We start from the raw sequence: 11,069 nt of genomic DNA, 5'->3' as shown, positions 1-11,069 counted from the left end.
TATTAGTAAGTATATATAAATTAGATTGTCAAAATTTTTAAAAGATAAAGAAATGGTAGTAGTAGTACTCTCAGTTTCAATAGATTGGAGCCGTGAGGACGCATATAAATTATTAACGTTGGATTGTAAAGTACGCGTTTCCTTTTGACATGTTTGTAAATACAGTATGTATGTATCAAGAAATATTTCGGTTTAAATTAAAAATTCATTATGAAAGCGTTACAGTATTAATAGTATATATTTCGGTAATAACCAAGATGAATCATAATATATATATGGGTGTTCCCTACCACGAGTTTTGCATCGTCAAATTAAAAACGGATAGTATAAGGTTTTATATTAATATTCGTATATAAAACTATTTATAATTGAACGGTTAAAAACCATTAAGGTCAAAATAAAATACGTTACATATAAATGAAAATGACTAATTCATATACGTTAATAATTTAGGAATAAAATGTTTGTAGACGTCAAAGGCCCGCCTCTCGTGCATGAGGATGCGGGACCGAAACCTGGCAAGTACCAATGTGATCTTTTCGAGTCATATGTACTTTCTAAGAGTATTTAGACACCACTGACAGGCGGTGAAGGAAAACATTGTGAGGAAACCTGGATTTATCATTTCAAATTATAAGTTTGAAATCGCCAATACGCCTTGAGAAAACGTGTTGATTAATGCTATAACCTTCTCCTTGTGAGAGGAGGCCTTTGCTCAGCAGTGGGCTTTCATAGGCTGATGATGATCATGATGTTTGTTAACACAAACCTCTGTAACAATTAGATAAATTCTGTCGGAATTTAAACAAACGGTTAAAAAAAAAGCAAGTGAATCGATTCTATACACTATTGGGCTTGATTTAAAGAAATGAAAATAGTATTAATAGAATGATAGAAAATACAGATTTATTAGTTAAAAAAAGTTAAAAATGTTGACAACCTTAGTAATGTATTGAGAGACTTAATGAATTTGTGGCTATGTCGCAATTTATACAAACTTAATGAATAATACATACTGGATTGTTCAACTTTCAAACTATAATGTTCACTGATATTATTATGCCCTGAATGTTTGAATTGTTATTTTATGGGAGAATAGTAAGGAACCGTTGCCACAGAGGTCTCGGATTTAATTAGTTTTCCCAGGCATACTGTTTACTTTCCACAGTTAATAGTATTAGAAATTTTAGTTTGCTTGTACAGTGTACCTTACCTATGACCCTACTACCATGGATATTTACGTCCATGGTTATAAGGAAGTCAGTGAATTCAAATTTCCTGAAAATTTATAACTTAAAATGCAGTTTCACTTTCGCTACGTATAGTCCAAGTTAGTTTCGTCACACAACATTCAAAACGTTACCCTTTTTTCATACAATAAGATACGTTAAAAGGCGAAACCTCTCATCATTCCCTGGATTCACCGTGAAGGTGCCGGGTCCATCGCGTTGCAGGAAGAGCTTTATCAATGCCTGAGACTGGGGACCCAGGTATAGGTTTAAGGGGCCCCTATATAACGCGCATTAAACGCTCACCTCCACCGTCCCAGCTCGAAAATATGCTAAGATTTATGAATGAAATTGTTAACGATTCCTATTCATTGTAACGATGTCAATTTAGACTAAGTACTGTGTTTCAGATGTATGATAAATGTCGCTCAATGTTCGTGTCAACAATTAGTCCAATGCCTCTTGTTTTTTTAAGAAACCAAACATTAAAAAAAATATATTGAAATGTGTATGACATCTATATGATTTAAATAATAAATTGGTTTTCCTTGTCATTTTTTTTTATTGTATATAAGTTTATTCTTAGTGTGATTAACAACTCTGTCTACTATTCTTCGTTATTGGCGATTGTGAGATTTTTTATTATGTATACGAATATATTTTTATAATCTCTAAGAATTGGAGCCGTAACTTTCTTCTCCTTTTATTAAAAATACAGCACAAATGGTACCACAACAAACAAAATACTGGTTTGGTGATTTTAAATATGGACTTAATCCGTGCAAAGACGTGCACAATATATTCTGCCAGTGTCGTGTAAAGAAAATGTTACATTATACATATAACAATTAAAATTCTAAGTGCCAATATAAAATGAAATCAAAAGGATTGCCGACATAATTTATTTGTTTATTATCTATAATAGAAATTAGAGATATTACGAGTGCACCTATTCAAGAACTGATCATTATCAATTTATCAGTCATAAGCTTTACATTGTGGATAAGAAGTAGTTGTGTCGTTGAGTCAGGTAGGGGCTATGAGGCGACTCCGACGATGATGTAATCCTTACCATCATAATATCGAAGGTCATTCTAAACTTCAAATACTAAATTATAAACAAAACATTTAAATTTTGCATAACAAATCCTTAGTATTGATTTTTTGTCCTTCTAATCACGTCATGACACTGTCTATTTTATTATTTAATTCTAAGGTTCTGTGTGTTCATAGAACGTACTCGTTTTTTTATATTTTAATATTTCATGGTTTAAAATATGCTCTTTTAGTGTCAAGGAAATATTTTCTTATAACTTTATCATTAATGTTGTTATTTAAAAGTATTTAAACAATAGACTAGAGTCGATACCAGTGTAATTTTCAATATTCGTTTCCAGTAAATACTTAATTCTTGAAACGACCCCATATTTTTTTAATTGAAAAATAGATCTGGTTTAAACTGCTTCAAGTTTGAAACCCGTTTTCCGAGCTGCTCCATCCCTCAAGGGAGGGTGATTCCCAAACAATAGATCTTTGTCGCTTGCTTGGGGAGTGTAAAATGTATAGACGACCTTATTTTAGACGACTTATTAATTTAACAACTAACAAAAAAAATCTCATACATATTTTTATTATATATGTTTGGTTTCTCAGTGGTTAAAATTTCAGTTTCAATTTCAAACTCAGTGGGTAAACCGATAGTATGAAAAAATCTGTTTAAGTAGATTGTGCTGCCATCTATTTAGTCGTAACTGAATTGCAATATATTGCATTGCTTCTGTCATGGCGGCTGCCTGTTTAAGACTCATTCGTATAGATGGCGCTTAAACCAAAAGTGTGTTCCACTATTTGTAAAAAGAGGTCAAAGCTAATCATATTAAAACGGAAAATAGCATTTTACCAATAAAATATCCCGAAAAATAGGATTGAAAAAAAAATGTTTATCATTAAAACAATAAGAATAGTCCTTTAAAATAGGAAGAAAACATAAAAAAAATCAAATTTGTTCTTACACGTAATGGGTTCCTTTTAGGCCTTAGCCCTTAGGGTATGCTGGGAATCGGAATGAAAATGCTAATAATGGCCTTTTCATTGCATCGTGCCCATAGGACCTGTTTTCATTACCATTTAAAAATATGTAAAGTAATAATAATAATAAAATTTACTAAAATGTTAAGTAAGGCATTCCTAATACATTTTTCTTTGTTTTAGAAAAAACTTAAAATTTTAGATATTGTTTGAACGAAATAGATTTCTTTTCGTATCTTGACAGTTGGTGATTAGAATGCTTGGCTTGAAGAGATTTTACAAGAAAAATTGTCATAAAATAAATACAGCGAACGATCGTTGGTGGCTTTGACTATAGCGACGCACATCAAAATATCTTACGTTTTTGGTCGCTTGTCTTAAACCACGACACGCAGGACCCAGTAACCCAATGAATTTGAACACGCGAACTCCTCTACGCTAACCACGAGTTTATCTTCATACTACATACGACACGTTTCTCGTTTCTCACTCAATAACATACGGTAATAGTAAATTATGCGACGATATTTTATTGGAAAACTGTTGACGCTCCGTATGTAGTTTGGCAATGCGAACTTGGGGTTAGTGCACACGCTCGGGCAGGAAGTAAAATAACTAACTATCAAGGACCAGTTGCCGAGTATTACGACGACATCGGCTGTGAGCACGCAATATTACACTTACCGAATTTGGATTGGATAGACATGTAGAAGAAGAATGAATTTTTTATCTTACAAAGTTCGTAATAATTATCGACTGACTGAGATAAAGCCAAGAACGAAAATATTCGCGTCAAATACTAAGAATTAAGAAAGATACTTAAATGACACATTAAGTCTATTAATAAAACTCTTTGCACCTGTATTGTAAATTATTTCATATTTCAATGAAGACAAAATTAATAATTAGCCTTTTATTATATTATATTTACCACATATATTCGATTTTTGTTTAATAGACAACAATACAAGGCTATTAACGCCTTCATCATTGACTTGATTGACTGAAATGAAAATTTTTATCACAACTCCATTCGTTCATATCAAACAGTGTAAGTTCCTGTTACAAGATACTTTATTTCTTTGATATTGGATACATTTTAAATTTTTCTTATGTTTTTCTTTAAATTAACGATAATCATATTATATATGTTATAAATGTAGATTTAAAAAGGCCGTTTTTGAAATTTTTAAACCCTTTATTCTAATAATTGTTATAAGACAACACTCTTCCTATATGACCAAAACTTGAAATGACTTAATAGTATATAAATGTATTCTGACCTAAAATAATTGTCAAAAAACAAATGACCGACGAGGAAGTATGTTTACTTCACTTTGCTTTATCCTTGTCGATACAAAAAATGAGGTTAAAATATTTCTTAATTGTAGTATGTTGAATGACTCCCCATAAGAATTTTTGTCCACATTTTCGGTGAGTCAAATGAGTTATGAAAAGTATTTGAGTATAATAAAAATGGCATAATATACGGAATACAGATAGCCATCGTCATGGAAGTCCAACTTTGGAACGTAAACGTTCATAAACGTAACAGTCGATTAACGTTAGAGTTATTTCAAAAAAATAAATAAATTGTATGTGCATGTGTATTTGAACTCACAACCGTTTTGATTAACATCCAAGCGATTCCTGTGTTCTTACTAAACCTTTGCATACTCACACTACATACGAAACGTTTGCAGTTTATCTACGCATCTACATATACGTTAATACAATAATTAACGTAGGTTGTTGAATAGGAAACACGAAAACATCCAACTTTTGCTAATTATACAGTAGTTTAATTTTGTAATCAAAAGTATTCGTAATCGGATTATTTTAATTAAGATAATTGCAATTAGATAGCCATTAGCCGTGACAGTGTGACGTCTTTACTTAATTAGAAACACCGCCGCCGGCTTATCTACAGGTCTATGTTAAAAATAGATGTAAGTAATATTGTGTAGGACAATGTGGCCAAGGACTGATATTTGTATCTACATCTAAGATATCACGTTACTGTAACATTTCATTTATCGAATTTTGATTAAACGTCCAAATTATCTTAACTTGGTATAAATATTATCAATTTATTTGTTTAAAGATGATTCTTAACCTTAAGATAGTTTAACTTGGAAGAATTTTGGTAATCGTGATCGAAATATTATAACTGATAAATATATATACCTAACAGTCTGCAAGTAATTTTTTTTTCCTTTGTTTGTTTTCCTTATTTTTATTATAGGATAAAAGATAAGATACAGCGACCTAAATCTTTTCAAAATATCACATTTTCTTTATATTTATTGTATATCAAATATTTGTATCGTAACATTTGATGTATTGACTAATATTAGGACTTAGGAATATATATGATTTATCCCAAACTTAAAGTGGAAATCTCTATCACTTTTAAAATGAGTTTTTTAAGTGAAATTGACTCATAATTTAATATGAATCTATTTGTTTCAGGTACCTTCTGCCAAACGAGTCTACATTTAAGAGCTATATCTATCTTATAGTTTGGTTCATTTTTAAAATGCAATTTCTCTTATTCAATCTTCCGTACATAAGCTGGATGTTTATTGTTTTACTTTGGAAAACTTTAATAAATTCGTATTTATTACTGTTTGACGGAAAACTACAATTCCATTTATCGTCGATTGTTCCATAACTAGGCTGGGATAGGTAAAGTGAAGTGCGCGCGCAGCGAGCCCACGGCGCAGGACCCACCCTCTACTAGTGTTATGAATGTTTAGACAGGTTCCGGTACAAATATATAAAAAATTGTAACATTTAAACAAGAAATAAACAGTGAAAATATCATCTATTCTTATACAAATAAATCTAAAAAACTTTTACTATAATTAATTGAATATATATCTATACAAATATATCGAGTGTGAATATACTGTCAGTTCTAATAATTCGTAGTCTTCCCGTAGTGAGTCGCCGATAGAGGCAGCAACGTATCACAGTATATCAGGCTCTGCCGGCGACCTCATCGCTAGCTGTCCTCATACTAAAAGTTATATTAAATTAAATTATTAGCTTCATTAATATCAGTGTCTTTCGCGGCATCTCGGGTGAGTAGATTACTTTAAACCGCACACAGCAAGCAATAGTCGCGTCCGACATCACCGATCATTATGTAGTTACACCGTAATTATATTTAACAAAATCGATTTCCTTTACATCTGTACAGCAAATTTATTATTGATTTTTATCATATGCTTTAAACATAGTACAAGATATGATTCCTTTCATTGCTAGTGTGAGAATTGACGTGTGTGATAGGCTTGAGCACCAAAAGAGTATTCAGGTGCTTTCAGTCTAGGTATCGACCGTTGCAAGTGAACGCGTAGTCAGCCAGTTTAAATAGTAGGTACATACTGAACATGCTATTTTGCGTTCGAACATAAAGCATGAAATATTTATTTCGATGATAGCCGATAAAAAAAAGACTAATTTTACATTTTATACGTAATTCTAATGATTAAATCATCACAGATATAAATTCATATCAGAATCACTTGTAAGTGATTAAACTCAGCCGACGTATGATTGTAATCGAGCCACTTAAAGCATTACTATCTTTATTTTTATCTACATTTAAATATTTGTGGAAATCTATCACACGTAATAAGTGAGTTTTAACATAGGTATAAAAAAGATTTATTAATTAAAACTAAGACGTAATCATACAAATTGCTTCAATATAAATACGAAAGTATGTTGGTGTTTGATGCAAAAACTACGTAACTAATTTTGATTAAACTTTAAAGTATTGTAGCTCAGACATCAGAATAAGATATAGGCTATAATTTATCAAGAAATTTTGTGTATTTACATTACGTTGATACTTTTTAGTTACTTAGAGTAATCGGTTTTATGGGAACTCGGTATACTGCCAATGTACAAAGTAAAACAACTTGTTTATTTCAATCTAAATTTAGATGCTCTGTTAATGTAAATTACAAAACAAAGTCGGTAACGAACATTGTTTTATTAAAAGACTTTCCATATACCCACCAATAACTTCAAATCGATGTACGCGAATAACAACTTGTAGGTAACGTGAATTAATAGAATGCTGTAATTCCAGATAAGATAAGTCAGACGTAGGATAAAGTGATTATGAAGTTTAATTTGGAAATGAGTCAAGGAATTAGTGGAATTTATTTTGAATGGCACACTTCCTCTTAATCCAAAGCATTATCACTGGCCGGAACCATTCATTTGATAGACATTACATTACTTTAAAATTACTTACAAAATCCACATTCAAACATGACGTGTCTTTCAGCAAAAGTGGTTTTTCCACGCCCGCGCCGTCCAATGTTTCCACTATTTAAATTGATTGATAAGATTATTTATTTAAATTTAACTAACATATATTCTATTATTATTAAGCTAGTTGTTTACCACGGTTTTGTTTATTTAAATGTAATGCAAATTCGTTGCACGTTCATACCTTATGGGTACATACAACATACATAACATACCTTAACTAAACATAGAGGAATTACATTACTAGAGGAACATTTCAATTACGTTTTATTAATTGATTGAAAACAGAAAAGCAAATATTATTCAACAATGTGAATTAATTGCAATTCGTTCTGTTGATTTTCGATTTATTGTATTTTTTTTATTTTTATATATATATGTACAACGGCTGAAACAAATTAATGTTCGGGACGTTACTACAAAAGGCTTAATGAATATTCTTTTTAGAGTGAGTCACGACTTGGGCTGGAATAAACTTAACATTTTCACAATGCTGGTTTCACTCTAGAAGCTTTTAATATTAATGTACCTTAATCTCAGATTTTATCCTCTTTGGGATCAACAATAATCAAATCGCTGACGATCTAGATTCATAGGCTCCGTTACCTTATCAACTGTACAAGTGACGTGCATCATGCATGTCGTATAAAATAACAATGGATTCGTTTTGTGACACGTTTCAAATGATTGCTATACTTTTATTGCTCCTAATTGTAATGCGCACTTAAAAATCGGTTGTAATAAATTTATGAAAAATCAAATATTGGTCATTTATACGTAATGTACCATAGTATTAAATACTTGTGTTGAACGAAAATTATGATCTTAAACTGTTTCTTGTTTAGTATTAGAAAAATAATGAACACGTAAAAACAAGTGATATTTGTACAGAAATGTTATATCTCTGTAAGATCAATAGTGGAACATAATTTTTGGCAAAGTTCCTAATAAAAGCCGTACAACATGGTTGTATGTTTACAAAGCGACCTGAATTCACTGAAATTATAAATAAAATACTATATAAATAAATAAGCGTATTATATACAAGTTTATTTATTAAAAATTTAATGTTAACAACGGATATACACTACACAGTGTGCTACTCACCTATATAATAAATTTTAACACACATTTCTTAAACATACCTCTGTAAGCGAAATAACAATAGAATCAATTCACAAGGTTGATTAGTCAACAGTGTAGCACGTCTTTATATTGTCAACGTCATAAAAAGAAATTATCTAAAGTTCTAGAACACCACTCGTCAGTGGAAACGACTTCTGGAACAGTCTTCCTGGTACCCGAGCCATTGTAATGGAGTATTTTTATATGACTTATTTAAAAGTCCGTATTCAGATGGCATTTTGCCATTATGAAGTTATTTCCAACTGTTTTATTAAAGATTTATCCTATTTTTTGCGGGAAGAAATTGTTTGGTTTGGAATCGGTTTGCGGCGGGGGCGTTGGTGGTATGTCGTGTTGGGGTTTCAGCAGGCAGGGGTTGTCGACCCCCTGGACGGGGCTGAAATCTCCTCTCTGTGTCGTGGTGGATGGAGTCAGATGTAGCAATGGAGGCATCTTGCTCGCTTCACACGTCGGAGGTTTCTCGGTGTTGGGACGCATTTTTGCTAGAAATGCAATCTTTTATTAGTATAAAATGAAGCATGTCGTTATGAATAAAACTATTTTTTTCTTTGGCAATGTAAGCTTTACAAATAATATCAAATCTATAACCTTTTATTAAATAATATGAGAACAGGAAACCTTAAATTAACAACTAAATAACAAGTGAAGTGACGTTTACCTTGAAACTTGAACGGTTCCAACACAATGTTATCCAAACGACTACTGATTACTGCGACGTCGTCGATAAACATTTGATCCTTGTAATGGCAACACTTGTCCGGTCGGTGGTTGGCTCTTTAATGTACGATATTCGTTAAGAGCACTCGTTTTATATCGTGACTCACATTTGGCAGAGAAACACCTAAACTACGTCACTACGGCCAATGACGCCGGACTCTACAACTCGTTCTTTGACGATCCTGCATTCGAAGCGCTTCTGTCTAACTAGCTCGCAAACCATACTGCTGTACAAGATGAATATAAAACGATCTAATACTAAATAATCGAATGATGAAATTACGTTCGTATTGCATGAAATTAAAAGTTAAATTAATTAACTGTGTCAGATATTCGGTGATTTACGTCATAAAAATCTTTAAGTACTCGCGTCACTCTTACGTCTTTTGTTTAAAACAAAATGTTTCGCAATGAATTTTATTATGCTCGTGAAGGTTTTGCAAGTTAAGAACAATATAGTGACGGTTCACTGAAATAAATATAAACGAACAAAAATTTAGTACCTTCATTAATTTTGATGTTGCAATGACAGTATTACGAATATATTTCTAATTAATATAAGTTAAGGATATCAGTACTAGGACGCAATAAGTATTAAGACATTTAAATGAAAATTTTCCATTTAGTATTCAATATGTGACTACATCTATTATCATCGCTTGTGTATAGTTTGATAAGGATACACGAGCATGTGACCACTAATATGCCAATTGCAGTACTAATTTAAAACTGCCGGGTTAATTAATAGTTGAGAAATAAAATGATGTCAATTAAGCGACGGGTCCAACGTCCGTTATGCTATGTATCGACGATCTCCTCATGTTACCGCGCTGCAGGAACATGTAATACGTAGATACTTCAACCTATTTATTTGCAGATACTTAAAACTTATTCATTTGCTGGGTATATATTCTAGGTCATGTCAAGTAATGTTTATGACTGCGAATACTTAGAAACTGTTTTGATACACCTTGACAGTTCTATTTTACGGAAATTGTGAAAAAAAATCACAAACAAACAAATTTACAATGTAATGCGAGATAAGAATCTCATTGCGTGCTCCAAATGATTTATAATTGTTTCACAAAGTGAAATCCCAACTGAGGTAGAAAAGGCCCTCAAAAGCTACTCAAAAGCCACGCCCAAAAACAAATCCGTTGCGCCTTTACCTTCGAAATGTTTTCTTTCTTTTAACAGCCGCATAAATTTGACCCACATTTAAAAACCAAAAACAATGGTAGTTTTGTTTTAAAACGGTCAAACAAAAACTACATCTAAACTTAAAAAGTTCACAATTGTCCATGTTCTAGTGGAAATATCTCATAAATCAAAATAATTGTCGAATTACGACCAATATTGACATAATTTTTATAACATCATCTCTCATATAAAAAAGACGTAAAGCCTTTTCATATTAGTCACCTGACATCAAGTATCTTCGTCATCTAATGATGAATGTATAAGACGTCATTCATTCACTTTCAAATTATCATTTGTAGATAAAAAAAATAATACTTGGGCTCGCACTTAACTGGTACCACGCAGCTGGTTTCTGATATAACATATTAGATCGCAACGTAGTTTGGAAAGATATTCAGTGAAATGGCACCAATCACGTTGATTTAAAACTTTTGGATAGCTATTAAATATATTGTCTTT

At 31.7% G+C, this 11,069-nt stretch overlaps 1 long non-coding RNA gene across 1 annotated transcript; it reads right to left on the bottom strand.

Moving 5' to 3' along the window:
- Window positions 1-8,584: 8,584 nt before the first annotated feature.
- Window positions 8,585-10,961, bottom strand: LOC133320373 (uncharacterized). Its single transcript, XR_009753748.1, has 2 exons — window positions 9,352-10,961; window positions 8,585-9,175 (listed from the first exon to the last, which is right to left on the bottom strand). It is a non-coding gene; the product is annotated as an uncharacterized LOC133320373 (long non-coding RNA).
- Between the last annotated feature and the right edge of the window lie 108 nt (window positions 10,962-11,069).

This window comes from Danaus plexippus, chromosome 5 (assembly GCF_018135715.1).
Source record: "Danaus plexippus chromosome 5, MEX_DaPlex, whole genome shotgun sequence".
NCBI classification, from domain to species: domain Eukaryota; kingdom Metazoa; phylum Arthropoda; class Insecta; order Lepidoptera; family Nymphalidae; genus Danaus; species Danaus plexippus.
This window is presented reverse-complemented; position numbering and strand designations above follow the sequence as displayed.